The sequence below is a fragment of the Thunnus albacares genome, chromosome 8 (genome assembly GCF_914725855.1).
Source record: "Thunnus albacares chromosome 8, fThuAlb1.1, whole genome shotgun sequence".
Lineage (NCBI taxonomy): Eukaryota > Metazoa > Chordata > Actinopteri > Scombriformes > Scombridae > Thunnus > Thunnus albacares.
Genome location: NC_058113.1, coordinates 1559803 through 1575712, shown reverse-complemented (window position 1 = coordinate 1575712; position 15910 = coordinate 1559803). Strand labels below are relative to the sequence as shown.

The following is a 15910-nucleotide window of genomic DNA, read 5'->3' as shown; positions in this document are numbered from 1 at the left end:
AACAGAAGAAGAAACAGAAGAGAAACAGAAGAAGAAATAGAAGAAACAGAGGAAGACAAAAGATGAAACAGAAGAAAAAGAAGAAGAAATAGAAGAAGAATAATTAGAAGAATCAGAAGAAGAAACATGAGGAAGAAATAGAAATAGAATAAGAAGAAGAAGAAGAGAAGCAGAAGAAGAAGAAGAAGAAGAAGAAAAAGAAAAGAAGAGCAAAAGAAGACATAGAAAAATAGAAAAAGAAATAGAAGAAGAAATAGAAGAAGAAAAAGAAGAAGAAATAGAAGAAGAAACAGAAGAGGAAGAAATAGAAGAAGACATGAAGAAGAAGAAGAGAAGAAACAGAATAAGAAATAGAAGACAGAAGATGAAACAGAAGAAGAAATAGAAGAAATAGAAGAAGAAAGAGAAAAAGAAAAAGAAGAATTAGAAGAAATAGCAGAAACAGAAGAATACAGAAGAAGAAATAGAAGAAGATAAAGAAGAAGAAACGGAAGAGGAAGAAATAGAAGAAAAAGAAATAGAAGAAGGAACAGAAGAAGAAATAGAAGAAGAATTAGAAGAAGTAGAAGAAATAGAAGAAGAAAAAGAAGAAGAAACAGAAGAGGAAGAAATAGAAGAAAGAGATAGAAGAAGAAACAATCTTCCAACCTCAGTGTTGGCTGCTTCAATTTGGTCTGCAGACTCTGGTTCCTCCAGGAGGAACTTCAGAGTGGTATTTATTACCTCCTGATGACTGGTGCAGTGCTCTGCTGGAGCGCTAAGAGCTCTCCTGGCTTTGCATCCCCTGAAGAGACAGGAGGAATGCGTTTGCACAGCCTTCTCTGCTTTTGGTCGGAAGACTGTAACAAACATCTGAAGGCCCTTCAGTGTGACCTTCCTGTTCAGCAGCTGTGAAAGCCGCTTCTCCTCGTCCAGCTCCTCCTGGACCTCCTGCTCCATTTGACTGAGACAGAATCTCCTTGCTGTTGTCCAGGCCTGTCAAAAACACTCAGTTAGTCTCAACAGTAAGATAATAAAGGTTTATAGTAGAGCAATGTTACACACAGGTTTATATCAAGCTACAGTTTGAAGATTTACTATATTTACTCACCAGTTCAGCCATCAGGAGATGCTTTGTCTCGAGTCTGCCATCATCATTCATCATCATCATTTCCCGAAACCTGTAAAAATAAAAAAAATCCTGTGTTATTTTCTACAACTGTTACATGTTTGTAAAAAAGCTGTAATATAATATGTCAGTTTTCTATCAGTGTATGAGTCAAATAAATGGTCAGTTTGACTCACTCCTCCACAAAGTTCCTTCCTGTCAGCAGCCAGGTCTTCATCTGTGTGAGAGTTACATGATCGGGGACTTGATCCTGCTGCTTCAGGAGCATGAACTGCCTGAGCATCATTTTCTGCAAGACAGATTCAGCAAACAATCAGCTCACAGAAACACCATATTATACTCAAATGTAACATTAAATTGAAAAGTGCACCTTTACATTTGACAGTGACTTACTTCTGCTTGGTAGCGGCATCGCTCTTCTTCAGAGAAAGAGGACGGTCTCATTTGTTGGACTCGTTTAAAGACAGTGTTGGTGTCCATTTTTAAGAGATGTCAGTTTTCCACAGAGAGAAAAAAACAATCAATCAGTAAAGTAACCAATCAGTAAACAGGTTTGTCAAATGCAATGAACAAATACGTCAGTTCAGAGGGGTTGGACAGCTGAGCGATTAGATACCAAATGAGTGAGAATGTGCTTGAGTTCTTCAAGTTAAGAACATTCAGAATGTAGATGTGTGTGACATCATCAACATTCTTGATGTATCAAAGGACGGAACTGCTGATATGCAAATGAGGGAACTGAACCCAGGTCTGAGCTTAACCCCGCCCACTGCATTATTTTGAAAAATGCTAAAAAGTGGTCAAGAAGCTGAAGGGTGGGTGGCGGGGGGAGGGGGGGGGGTCTACATTTTCTACACCTCGATATGCAAATAATGAGTTCAAAATGTATATTGTAGCACCATGCCCTTCACCACAAGATACTATATTCACCAGCATTCACATACCACAGTATTAAGTCATAACCTTAGACTTTTTAGTGTCTGTTAAAAAACACTTTTCACAAAAATATAAAGACTTATGAGTTCATTTCTGGGTATCGCTTATCGTATGTAATTGGTTGCCTAGCTTTTGAAGGTGTGGATGATGCCCTTAACTGGCCAGAACCTTTCGATGCTAAATTGGATTGCAACCAAATTTGGGAATGTTGTACATAAAGCCACACTGCATCAGAAAATAAGAAAAAGAAGAAACAGAAGAAGAAATAGAAGAAGAAGAAGAAATAGAAGAAACAGAAGAAGAAACAAAAGAGGAAGAAATAGAAGAATAGAGGAACAGAAGAAGAAATAGAAAAAGAAGAAAAACAGAACAGAAGAAGAAGAAACAGAAGAAACAGAAGAGGAAGAAATAGAAGAAGAGGAAGAAATAGAAGAAGGAGAAGAAACAGAAGAGGAAGAAATAGAAAAAAGAAGAAGAAGAAGAAGAGGAAGAAGAAGAAGAAGAAGAAAAAGAACTAGAAGACAGAAGATGAAATGGAAGAAGAAATAGAAGAATAAAAAGAAGAAGAAAAAGAAGGATTAAAAGAAGAAAGAAAACACAGAAGAAGAAACAGAAGAAGAAATAGAAGAAGAAAAAGAAGAAGAAAAAGAAGGATTAAAAGAAGAAATAGAAGAAGAAAAAGAAGAAGAAGAAAGAAGAAACAGAAGAAGGAGCAGGAGGAGAAGAAGAAGAAGAGGAGGAGGAGGTAGAAGAAGAGGAAGAAGAGGTAAAAGTAGGAGAAGAGGAAGAAATAGAAGACGAAGAGAAGAAGAAGAAACAGAAGAAGAAGAAGAAATATAAGAAAAAGAAGAAGAAAAGGAAGAATTAGAAGAATTAGAAGAGGAAGTAACAGAAGAAACAGAAGAAGAAACAGAAGATGAAACAGAAGAAGAAATAGAAGTAGAAACAGAAGAGGAAGAAAGAAGTAGACACAGAAGAAGAACGAAGAAGAGACAAGAAACAGAAGAAGAAACTGAAGAAGAAAAAATAGAAGAAGATTGAAGAAGAAACAGAAGAGGAAGAAATAGAAGAAGCAGAAGAATAAACAGAAGATGAAACAGAAGAAGAAATAGAAGTAGAAACAGAAGAGGAAGAAACAGAAGAAGAAGAAGAAATAGAAGGAGAAAAAGAAGAAGAAACAGAAGAGGAAGAAAGAAGTAGACACAGAAGAAGTAGAACGAAGAAGAGACAAGAAACAGAAGAAACTGAAGAAGAAAAAATAGAAGAAGATTGAAGAAGAAACAGAAGAGGAAGAAATAGAAGAAACAGAAGAAGAAACAGATGAAACAGAAGAAGAAATAGAAGTAGAAACAGAAGAGGAAGAAACAGAAGAAGAAGAAGAAATAGAAGAAGGAGAAAAAGAAGAAGAAACAGAAGAGGAAGAATGAAGTAGACACAGAAGAAGAACGAAGAAGAGACAAGAAACAGAGGAAGAAAGAAGAAGAGACAAGAAACAGAAGTAGACACAGAAGAAGAACAAAGAAGAGACAAGAAACAGAAGAAGAAACTGAAGAAGAAAAAATAGAAGAAGATTGAAGAAGAAACAGAAGAGGAAGAAATAGAAGAAACAGAAGAAGAAACAGAAGATGAAACAGAAGAAGAAATAGAAGTAGAAACAGAAGAGGAAGAAACAGAAGAAGAAGAAGAAATAGAAGAAGGAGAAAAAGAAGAAGAAACAGAAGAGGAAGAAAGAAGTAGACACAGAAGAAGAACGAAGAAGAGACAAGAAACAGAGGAAGAAAGAAGAAGAGACAAGAAACAGAAGAAGAAACAGAAGAAGAGAGAAGAAGAAGAAAGAGAAGAAGAAAAAGAAGAAGAAAAAGAAGAATTAGAAGAATTAGAAGAAGAATTAGAAGAAAAAGAAGAAGAAACAGAAGAGGAAGAAATAGAAGAAGAAGAAGGAGCAGGAGGAGAAGAAGAAGAAGAAGAAGAAGAGGAGGTAGAAGAAGAGGAAGAAGAGGTAAAAGAAGGAGGTAAAGAAAAGGAGGTAGAAGAAGAAGAAGAAATAGAGGAAGAAGAAATAGAAGAAGAAGATGAAACAGAAGAAGAAACAGAAGAAGAAATAGAAGACAAGATGAAACAGAAGAAGAAATAGAAGAAACAGAAGAAGAAGAAATAGAAAAAGAAAAAGAAGAAGATACAGAAGAGGAAGAAATAGAAGAATAGGAAATAGAAGAAGCTAGAAAAAGAAAGAGAAGAGGAAGAAACAGAAGAAGAAGAAATACAAGAAGAAACAGAAGAAGAAAAAGAAGAAAAAGAAGAATTAGAAGAATTAGAAGAAGAAATAGAAGAAGAAACTGAAGAAGAAGAAGAGATATAAGAAAAAGAAGAAGAAAAAGAAATAGAAGAAGAAACAGAAGAAGAAACAGAAGTAGAAACTGAAGAAGAAGAAATAGAAGAAGATTGAAGAAGCAACAGAATAAGAAACAAGATGAAACAGAAGAAGAAATAGAAGTAGAAACAGAAGAGGAAGAAACAGAAGAAACAGAAGAAGAAGAAGAAATAGAAGAAGAAATAGAAGAAGCTAGAAGAAGAAACAGAGGAGGAAGAAACAGAAGAAGAAACAGAAAAAGAAATAGAAGAAGCTAGGAGAAGAAACAGAGGAGGAAGAAACAGAAGAAGAAACTGAAGCAGAAACAGAAGAAGAAGAAACAGAAGAAGAAACAGAAGAAGAAACAGAGGAGGAAGAAACAGAAGAAGAAACTGAAGAAGAAACAGAAGAAGAAACAGAAGAAGAAATAGAAGACAAGATGAAACAGAAGAAGAAATAGAAGAAACAGAAGAAGAAATAGAAAAAGAAAAAGAAGAAGATACAGAAGAGGAAGAAATAGAAGAATAGGAAATAGAAGAAGCTAGAAAAAGAAAGAGAAGAGGAAGAAACAGAAGAAGAAGAAATACAAGAAGAAACAGAAGAAGAAAAAGAAGAAAAAGAAGAATTAGAAGAATTAGAAGAAGAAATAGAAGAAGAAACTGAAGAAGAAGAATATAAGAAAAAGAAGAAGAAAAAGAAATAGAAGAAGAAACAGAAGAAGAAACAGAAAAAACAGAAGTAGAAACTGAAGAAGAAGAAATAGAAGAAGATTGAAGAAGAAACAGAATAAGAAACAAGATGAAACAGAAGAAGAAATAGAAGTAGAAACAGAAGAGGAAGAAACAGAAGAAACAGAAGAAGAAGAAGAAATAGAAGAAGAAATAGAAGAAGCTAGAAGAAGAAACAGAGGAGGAAGAAACAGAAGAAGAAACTGAAGAAGAAACAGAAGAAGAAATAGAAGAAACAGAAGAAGAAGAAATAGAAAAAGATACAGAAGAGGAAGAAATAGAATAGGAAATAGAAGAAGCTAGAAAAAGAAAGAGAAGAGGAAGAAAGAGAAGAAGAAATACAAGAAGAAACAGAAGAAGAAATACAAGAAGAAACAGAAGAAGAAGAAACAGAAGAAACAGAAGAGAAAGAAATAGAAGAAGAGGAAGAAATAGAAGACGAAGAGAAGAAGAAGAAACAGAAGAAGAAGAAGAAATATAAGAAAAAGAAGAAGAAAAGGAAGAATTAGAAGAATTAGAAGAGGAAGTAACAGAAGAATTAGAAGAAGAAACAGAAGAGGAAGTAACAGAAGAAAGAAGAAGAAGAAATAGAAGAAGAACCAGAAGAAGAAAAAGAAGAATTAGAAGAATTAGAAGAAGAAATAGAAGAAGAAAAAGAAGAAGAAGAAAGAAGAAACAGAAGAAGGAGCAGGAGGAGAAGAAGAAGAAGAAGAGGAGGAGGAGGTAGAAGAAGAGGAAGAAGAGGTAAAAGTAGGAGGTAAAGAAAAGGAGGTAGAACAAGAAGAAGAAATAGACGACAAAGAAATAGAAGAAGATATAGAAGAAGAAACAGATGAAGAAGAAATAGAAGACAGAAGGAGAAGAAACAGACGAAGAATCAAGAAGAAACAGAAGAAGAAGAAACAGAAGAAGAAATAGAAGAAGAAAAAAGATGAAGAAATAGAAGATGAAACAGAAGAAGAAACAGAAGAGAAACAGAAGAAGAAATAGAAGAAACAGAAGAAGACAGGAGATGAAACAGAAGAAGAAATAGAAGAAACAGAAGAAGACAGGAGATGAAACAGAAGAAATAGAAGAAGAAGAAATAGAAGAAGAATTAGAAGAATCAGAAGAAATAGAAGAAGAAACACGAGGAAGAAATAGAAGAAGAAGATGAAGAAGAAGAAACAGAAGAGGAAGAAGAAGAGAAGTAGAAGAATCAGAAGAGAAAGAAACTGAAGAAGAAACAGAAGAAATAGAAGAAGAAGAAACGAGAAGAAGAAATAGAAGATGAAACAGAAGAAACAGAAGAAGAAGAAACAGAAGAAGAAATAGAAGAAATAGAAGAAGAAATAGAAGAAGAAAAAGAATAATTAGAAGAACCAGAAGAAGAAATAGAAGGAGAAGAAACAGAAGAGGAAGAAATAGAAAAAAGAAGAAGAAGAAGAAGAGGAAGAAGAAGAAGAAGAAGAAGAAAAAGAACTAGAAGACAGAAGATGAAATGGAAGAAGAAATAGAAGAAGAAAAAGAAGAAGAAGAAAGAAGAAACAGAAGAAGGAGCAGGAGGAGAAGAAGAAGAAGAAGAGGAGGAGGAGGTAGAAGAAGAGGAAGAAGAGGTAAAAGTAGGAGGTAAAGAAAAGGAGGTAGAACAAGAAGAAGAAATAGACGACGAAGAAATAGAAGAAGATATAGAAGAAGAAACAGATGAAGAAGAAATAGAAGACAGAAGGAGAAGAAACAGACGAAGAATCAAGAAGAAACAGAAGAAGAAGAAACAGAAGAAGAAATAGAAGAAGAAAAAAGATGAAGAAATAGAAGATGAAACAGAAGAAGAAACAGAAGAGAAACAGAAGAAGAAATAGAAGAAACAGAAGAAGACAGGAGATGAAACAGAAGAAGAAATAGAAGAAACAGAAGAAGACAGGAGATGAAACAGAAGAAATAGAAGAAGAAGAAATAGAAGAATTAGAAGAATCAGAAGAAATAGAAGAAGAAACACGAGGAAGAAATAGAAGAAGAAGATGAAGAAGAAGAAACAGAAGAGGAAGAAGAAGAGAAGTAGAAGAATCAGAAGAGGAAGAAACTGAAGAAGAAACAGAAGAAATAGAAGAAGAAGAAACGAGAAGAAGAAATAGAAGATGAAACAGAAGAAACAGAAGAAGAAGAAACAGAAGAAGAAATAGAAGAAATAGAAGAAGAAATAGAAGAAGAAAAAGAATAATTAGAAGAACCAGAAGAAGAAATAGAAGGAGAAGAAACAGAAGAGGAAGAAATAGAAAAAAGAAGAAGAAGAAGAAGAGGAAGAAGAAGAAGAAGAAGAAGAAAAAGAACTAGAAGACAGAAGATGAAATGGAAGAAGAAATAGAAGAAGAAAAAGAAGAAGAAGAAAGAAGAAACAGAAGAAGGAGCAGGAGGAGAAGAAGAAGAAGAAGAGGAGGAGGAGGTAGAAGAAGAGGAAGAAGAGGTAAAAGTAGGAGGTAAAGAAAAGGAGGTAGAACAAGAAGAAGAAATAGACGACGAAGAAATAGAAGAAGATATAGAAGAAGAAACAGATGAAGAAGAAATAGAAGACAGAAGGAGAAGAAACAGACGAAGAATCAAGAAGAAACAGAAGAAGAAGAAACAGAAGAAGAAATAGAAGAAGAAAAAAGATGAAGAAATAGAAGATGAAACAGAAGAAGAAACAGAAGAGAAACAGAAGAAGAAATAGAAGAAACAGAAGAAGACAGGAGATGAAACAGAAGAAGAAATAGAAGAAACAGAAGAAGACAGGAGATGAAACAGAAGAAATAGAAGAAGAAGAAATAGAAGAATTAGAAGAATCAGAAGAAATAGAAGAAGAAACACGAGGAAGAAATAGAAGAAGAAGATGAAGAAGAAGAAACAGAAGAGGAAGAAGAAGAGAAGTAGAAGAATCAGAAGAGGAAGAAACTGAAGAAGAAACAGAAGAAATAGAAGAAGAAGAAACGAGAAGAAGAAATAGAAGATGAAACAGAAGAAACAGAAGAAGAAGAAACAGAAGAAGAAATAGAAGAAATAGAAGAAGAAATAGAAGAAGAAAAAGAATAATTAGAAGAACCAGAAGAAGAAATAGAAGGAGAAGAAACAGAAGAGGAAGAAATAGAAAAAAGAAGAAGAAGAAGAAGAGGAAGAAGAAGAAGAAGAAGAAGAAAAAGAACTAGAAGACAGAAGATGAAATGGAAGAAGAAATAGAAGAAGAAAAAGAAGAAGAAGAAAGAAGAAACAGAAGAAGGAGCAGGAGGAGAAGAAGAAGAAGAAGAGGAGGAGGAGGTAGAAGAAGAGGAAGAAGAGGTAAAAGTAGGAGGTAAAGAAAAGGAGGTAGATCAAGAAGAAGAAATAGACGACGAAGAAATAGAAGAAGATATAGAAGAAGAAACAGATGAAGAAATAGAAGACAGAAGGAGAAGAAACAGACGAAGAATCAAGAAGAAACAGAAGAAGAAGAAACAGAAGAAGAAAAAACAGAAGAAGAAATAGAAGAAGAAAAAAGATGAAGAAATAGAAGATGAAACAGAAGAAGAAACAGAAGAGAAACAGAAGAAGAAATAGAAGAAACAGAAGAAGACAGGAGATGAAACAGAAGAAGAAATAGAAGAAACAGAAGAAGACAGGAGATGAAACAGAAGAAATAGAAGAAGAAGAAATAGAAGAATTAGAAGAATCAGAAGAAATAGAAGAAGAAACACGAGGAAGAAATAGAAGAAGAAGATGAAGAAGAAGAAACAGAAGAGGAAGAAGAAGAGAAGTAGAAGAATCAGAAGAGGAAGAAACTGAAGAAGAAACAGAAGAAATAGAAGAAGAAGAAACGAGAAGAAGAAATAGAAGATGAAACAGAAGAAACAGAAGAAGAAGAAACAGAAGAAGAAACAGAAGAATACAGAAGAAGAAATAGAAGAAGATAAAGAAGAAGAAACGGAAGAGGAAGAAATAGAAGAAAAAGAAATAGAAGAAGGAACAGAAGAAGAAATAGAAGAAGAATTAGAAGAAGTAGAAGAAATAGAAGAAGAAAAAGAAGAAGAAACAGAAGAGGAAGAAATAGAAGAAAGAGATAGAAGAAGAAACAATCTTCCAACCTCAGTGTTGGCTGCTTCAATTTGGTCTGCAGACTCTGGTTCCTCCAGGAGGAACTTCAGAGTGGTATTTATTACCTCCTGATGACTGGTGCAGTGCTCTGCTGGAGCGCTAAGAGCTCTGCTGGCTTTGCATCCCCTGAAGAGACAGGAGGAATGCGTTTGCACAGCCTTCTCTGCTTTTGGTCGGAAGACTGTAACAAACATCTGAAGGCCCTTCAGTGTGACCTTCCTGTTCAGCAGCTGTGAAAGCCGCTTCTCCTCGTCCAGCTCCTCCTGGACCTCCTGCTCCATTTGACTGAGACAGAATCTCCTTGCTGTTGTCCAGGCCTGTCAAAAACACTCAGTTAGTCTCAACAGTAAGATAATAAAGGTTTATAGTAGAGCAATGTTACACACAGGTTTATATCAAGCTACAGTTTGAAGATTTACTATATTTACTCACCAGTTCAGCCATCAGGAGATGCTTTGTCTCGAGTCTGCCATCATCATTCATCATCATCATTTCCCGAAACCTGTAAAAATAAAAAAAATCCTGTGTTATTTTCTACAACTGTTACATGTTTGTAAAAAAGCTGTAATATAATATGTCAGTTTTCTATCAGTGTATGAGTCAAATAAATGGTCAGTTTGACTCACTCCTCCACAAAGTTCCTTCCTGTCAGCAGCCAGGTCTTCATCTGTGTGAGAGTTACATGATCGGGGACTTGATCCTGCTGCTTCAGGAGCATGAACTGCCTGAGCATCATTTTCTGCAAGACAGATTCAGCAAACAATCAGCTCACAGAAACACCATATTATACTCAAATGTAACATTAAATTGAAAAGTGCACCTTTACATTTGACAGTGACTTACTTCTGCTTGGTAGCGGCATCGCTCTTCTTCAGAGAAAGAGGACGGTCTCATTTGTTGGACTCGTTTAAAGACAGTGTTGGTGTCCATTTTTAAGAGATGTCAGTTTTCCACAGAGAGAAAAAAACAATCAATCAGTAAAGTAACCAATCAGTAAACAGGTTTGTCAAATGCAATGAACAAATACGTCAGTTCAGAGGGGTTGGACAGCTGAGCGATTAGATACCAAATGAGTGAGAATGTGCTTGAGTTCTTCAAGTTAAGAACATTCAGAATGTAGATGTGTGTGACATCATCAACATTCTTGATGTATCAAAGGACGGAACTGCTGATATGCAAATGAGGGAACTGAACCCAGGTCTGAGCTTAACCCCGCCCACTGCATTATTTTGAAAAATGCTAAAAAGTGGTCAAGAAGCTGAAGGGTGGGTGGCGGGGGGAGGGGGGGGGGTCTACATTTTCTACACCTCGATATGCAAATAATGAGTTCAAAATGTATATTGTAGCACCATGCCCTTCACCACAAGATACTATATTCACCAGCATTCACATACCACAGTATTAAGTCATAACCTTAGACTTTTTAGTGTCTGTTAAAAAACACTTTTCACAAAAATATAAAGACTTATGAGTTCATTTCTGGGTATCGCTTATCGTATGTAATTGGTTGCCTAGCTTTTGAAGGTGTGGATGATGCCCTTAACTGGCCAGAACCTTTCGATGCTAAATTGGATTGCAACCAAATTTGGGAATGTTGTACATAAAGCCACACTGCATCAGAAAATAAGAAAAAGAAGAAACAGAAGAAGAAATAGAAGAAGAAGAAGAAATAGAAGAAACAGAAGAAGAAACAAAAGAGGAAGAAATAGAAGAATAGAGGAACAGAAGAAGAAATAGAAAAAGAAGAAAAACAGAACAGAAGAAGAAGAAACAGAAGAAACAGAAGAGGAAGAAATAGAAGAAGAGGAAGAAATAGAAGAAGGAGAAGAAACAGAAGAGGAAGAAATAGAAAAAAGAAGAAGAAGAAGAAGAGGAAGAAGAAGAAGAAGAAGAAAAAGAACTAGAAGACAGAAGATGAAATGGAAGAAGAAATAGAAGAATAAAAAGAAGAAGAAAAAGAAGGATTAAAAGAAGAAAGAAAACACAGAAGAAGAAACAGAAGAAGAAATAGAAGAAGAAAAAGAAGAAGAAAAAGAAGGATTAAAAGAAGAAATAGAAGAAGAAAAAGAAGAAGAAGAAAGAAGAAACAGAAGAAGGAGCAGGAGGAGAAGAAGAAGAAGAGGAGGAGGAGGTAGAAGAAGAGGAAGAAGAGGTAAAAGTAGGAGAAGAGGAAGAAATAGAAGACGAAGAGAAGAAGAAGAAACAGAAGAAGAAGAAGAAATATAAGAAAAAGAAGAAGAAAAGGAAGAATTAGAAGAATTAGAAGAGGAAGTAACAGAAGAAACAGAAGAAGAAACAGAAGATGAAACAGAAGAAGAAATAGAAGTAGAAACAGAAGAGGAAGAAAGAAGTAGACACAGAAGAAGAACGAAGAAGAGACAAGAAACAGAAGAAGAAACTGAAGAAGAAAAAATAGAAGAAGATTGAAGAAGAAACAGAAGAGGAAGAAATAGAAGAAGCAGAAGAATAAACAGAAGATGAAACAGAAGAAGAAATAGAAGTAGAAACAGAAGAGGAAGAAACAGAAGAAGAAGAAGAAATAGAAGGAGAAAAAGAAGAAGAAACAGAAGAGGAAGAAAGAAGTAGACACAGAAGAAGTAGAACGAAGAAGAGACAAGAAACAGAAGAAACTGAAGAAGAAAAAATAGAAGAAGATTGAAGAAGAAACAGAAGAGGAAGAAATAGAAGAAACAGAAGAAGAAACAGATGAAACAGAAGAAGAAATAGAAGTAGAAACAGAAGAGGAAGAAACAGAAGAAGAAGAAGAAATAGAAGAAGGAGAAAAAGAAGAAGAAACAGAAGAGGAAGAATGAAGTAGACACAGAAGAAGAACGAAGAAGAGACAAGAAACAGAGGAAGAAAGAAGAAGAGACAAGAAACAGAAGTAGACACAGAAGAAGAACAAAGAAGAGACAAGAAACAGAAGAAGAAACTGAAGAAGAAAAAATAGAAGAAGATTGAAGAAGAAACAGAAGAGGAAGAAATAGAAGAAACAGAAGAAGAAACAGAAGATGAAACAGAAGAAGAAATAGAAGTAGAAACAGAAGAGGAAGAAACAGAAGAAGAAGAAGAAATAGAAGAAGGAGAAAAAGAAGAAGAAACAGAAGAGGAAGAAAGAAGTAGACACAGAAGAAGAACGAAGAAGAGACAAGAAACAGAGGAAGAAAGAAGAAGAGACAAGAAACAGAAGAAGAAACAGAAGAAGAGAGAAGAAGAAGAAAGAGAAGAAGAAAAAGAAGAAGAAAAAGAAGAATTAGAAGAATTAGAAGAAGAATTAGAAGAAAAAGAAGAAGAAACAGAAGAGGAAGAAATAGAAGAAGAAGAAGGAGCAGGAGGAGAAGAAGAAGAAGAAGAAGAAGAGGAGGTAGAAGAAGAGGAAGAAGAGGTAAAAGAAGGAGGTAAAGAAAAGGAGGTAGAAGAAGAAGAAGAAATAGAGGAAGAAGAAATAGAAGAAGAAGATGAAACAGAAGAAGAAACAGAAGAAGAAATAGAAGACAAGATGAAACAGAAGAAGAAATAGAAGAAACAGAAGAAGAAGAAATAGAAAAAGAAAAAGAAGAAGATACAGAAGAGGAAGAAATAGAAGAATAGGAAATAGAAGAAGCTAGAAAAAGAAAGAGAAGAGGAAGAAACAGAAGAAGAAGAAATACAAGAAGAAACAGAAGAAGAAAAAGAAGAAAAAGAAGAATTAGAAGAATTAGAAGAAGAAATAGAAGAAGAAACTGAAGAAGAAGAAGAGATATAAGAAAAAGAAGAAGAAAAAGAAATAGAAGAAGAAACAGAAGAAGAAACAGAAGTAGAAACTGAAGAAGAAGAAATAGAAGAAGATTGAAGAAGAAACAGAATAAGAAACAAGATGAAACAGAAGAAGAAATAGAAGTAGAAACAGAAGAGGAAGAAACAGAAGAAACAGAAGAAGAAGAAGAAATAGAAGAAGAAATAGAAGAAGCTAGAAGAAGAAACAGAGGAGGAAGAAACAGAAGAAGAAACAGAAAAAGAAATAGAAGAAGCTAGGAGAAGAAACAGAGGAGGAAGAAACAGAAGAAGAAACTGAAGCAGAAACAGAAGAAGAAGAAACAGAAGAAGAAACAGAAGAAGAAATAGAAGAAGCTAGAAGAAGAAACAGAGGAGGAAGAAACAGAAGAAGAAACTGAAGAAGAAACAGAAGAAGAAACAGAAGAAGAAATAGAAGACAAGATGAAACAGAAGAAGAAATAGAAGAAACAGAAGAAGAAATAGAAAAAGAAAAAGAAGAAGATACAGAAGAGGAAGAAATAGAAGAATAGGAAATAGAAGAAGCTAGAAAAAGAAAGAGAAGAGGAAGAAACAGAAGAAGAAGAAATACAAGAAGAAACAGAAGAAGAAAAAGAAGAAAAAGAAGAATTAGAAGAATTAGAAGAAGAAATAGAAGAAGAAACTGAAGAAGAAGAATATAAGAAAAAGAAGAAGAAAAAGAAATAGAAGAAGAAACAGAAGAAGAAACAGAAAAAACAGAAGTAGAAACTGAAGAAGAAGAAATAGAAGAAGATTGAAGAAGAAACAGAATAAGAAACAAGATGAAACAGAAGAAGAAATAGAAGTAGAAACAGAAGAGGAAGAAACAGAAGAAACAGAAGAAGAAGAAGAAATAGAAGAAGAAATAGAAGAAGCTAGAAGAAGAAACAGAGGAGGAAGAAACAGAAGAAGAAACTGAAGAAGAAACAGAAGAAGAAATAGAAGAAACAGAAGAAGAAGAAATAGAAAAAGATACAGAAGAGGAAGAAATAGAATAGGAAATAGAAGAAGCTAGAAAAAGAAAGAGAAGAGGAAGAAAGAGAAGAAGAAATACAAGAAGAAACAGAAGAAGAAATACAAGAAGAAACAGAAGAAGAAGAAACAGAAGAAACAGAAGAGAAAGAAATAGAAGAAGAGGAAGAAATAGAAGACGAAGAGAAGAAGAAGAAACAGAAGAAGAAGAAGAAATATAAGAAAAAGAAGAAGAAAAGGAAGAATTAGAAGAATTAGAAGAGGAAGTAACAGAAGAATTAGAAGAAGAAACAGAAGAGGAAGTAACAGAAGAAAGAAGAAGAAGAAATAGAAGAAGAACCAGAAGAAGAAAAAGAAGAATTAGAAGAATTAGAAGAAGAAATAGAAGAAGAAAAAGAAGAAGAAGAAAGAAGAAACAGAAGAAGGAGCAGGAGGAGAAGAAGAAGAAGAAGAGGAGGAGGAGGTAGAAGAAGAGGAAGAAGAGGTAAAAGTAGGAGGTAAAGAAAAGGAGGTAGAACAAGAAGAAGAAATAGACGACAATGAAATAGAAGAAGATATAGAAGAAGAAACAGATGAAGAAGAAATAGAAGACAGAAGGAGAAGAAACAGACGAAGAATCAAGAAGAAACAGAAGAAGAAGAAACAGAAGAAGAAATAGAAGAAGAAAAAAGATGAAGAAATAGAAGATGAAACAGAAGAAGAAACAGAAGAGAAACAGAAGAAGAAATAGAAGAAACAGAAGAAGACAGGAGATGAAACAGAAGAAGAAATAGAAGAAACAGAAGAAGACAGGAGATGAAACAGAAGAAATAGAAGAAGAAGAAATAGAAGAAGAATTAGAAGAATCAGAAGAAATAGAAGAAGAAACACGAGGAAGAAATAGAAGAAGAAGATGAAGAAGAAGAAACAGAAGAGGAAGAAGAAGAGAAGTAGAAGAATCAGAAGAGAAAGAAACTGAAGAAGAAACAGAAGAAATAGAAGAAGAAGAAACGAGAAGAAGAAATAGAAGATGAAACAGAAGAAACAGAAGAAGAAGAAACAGAAGAAGAAATAGAAGAAATAGAAGAAGAAATAGAAGAAGAAAAAGAATAATTAGAAGAACCAGAAGAAGAAATAGAAGGAGAAGAAACAGAAGAGGAAGAAATAGAAAAAAGAAGAAGAAGAAGAAGAGGAAGAAGAAGAAGAAGAAGAAGAAAAAGAACTAGAAGACAGAAGATGAAATGGAAGAAGAAATAGAAGAAGAAAAAGAAGAAGAAGAAAGAAGAAACAGAAGAAGGAGCAGGAGGAGAAGAAGAAGAAGAAGAGGAGGAGGAGGTAGAAGAAGAGGAAGAAGAGGTAAAAGTAGGAGGTAAAGAAAAGGAGGTAGAACAAGAAGAAGAAATAGACGACGAAGAAATAGAAGAAGATATAGAAGAAACAGATGAAGAAGAAATAGAAGACAGAAGGAGAAGAAACAGACGAAGAATCAAGAAGAAACAGAAGAAGAAGAAACAGAAGAAGAAATAGAAGAAGAAAAAAGATGAAGAAATAGAAGATGAAACAGAAGAAGAAACAGAAGAGAAACAGAAGAAGAAATAGAAGAAACAGAAGAAGACAGGAGATGAAACAGAAGAAGAAATAGAAGAAACAGAAGAAGACAGGAGATGAAACAGAAGAAATAGAAGAAGAAGAAATAGAAGAATTAGAAGAATCAGAAGAAATAGAAGAAGAAACACGAGGAAGAAATAGAAGAAGAAGATGAAGAAGAAGAAACAGAAGAGGAAGAAGAAGAGAAGTAGAAGAATCAGAAGAGGAAGAAACTGAAGAAGAAACAGAAGAAATAGAAGAAGAAGAAACGAGAAGAAGAAATAGAAGATGAAACAGAAGAAACAGAAGAAGAAGAAACAGAAGAAGAAATAGAAGAAATAGAAGAAGAAATAGAAGAAGAAAAAGAATAATTAGAAGAACCAGAAGAAGAAA

At 34.3% G+C, this 15910-nt stretch overlaps 1 long non-coding RNA gene across 1 annotated transcript; it reads right to left on the bottom strand.

The window, feature by feature from the left end:
• Positions 1-9360: 9360 nt before the first annotated feature.
• Positions 9361-10343, bottom strand: LOC122988218. Its single transcript, XR_006404736.1, has 3 exons — positions 10049-10343; positions 9638-9944; positions 9361-9522 (listed from the first exon to the last, which is right to left on the bottom strand). It is a non-coding gene; the product is annotated as an uncharacterized LOC122988218 (long non-coding RNA).
• Positions 10344-15910: the final 5567 nt, after the last annotated feature.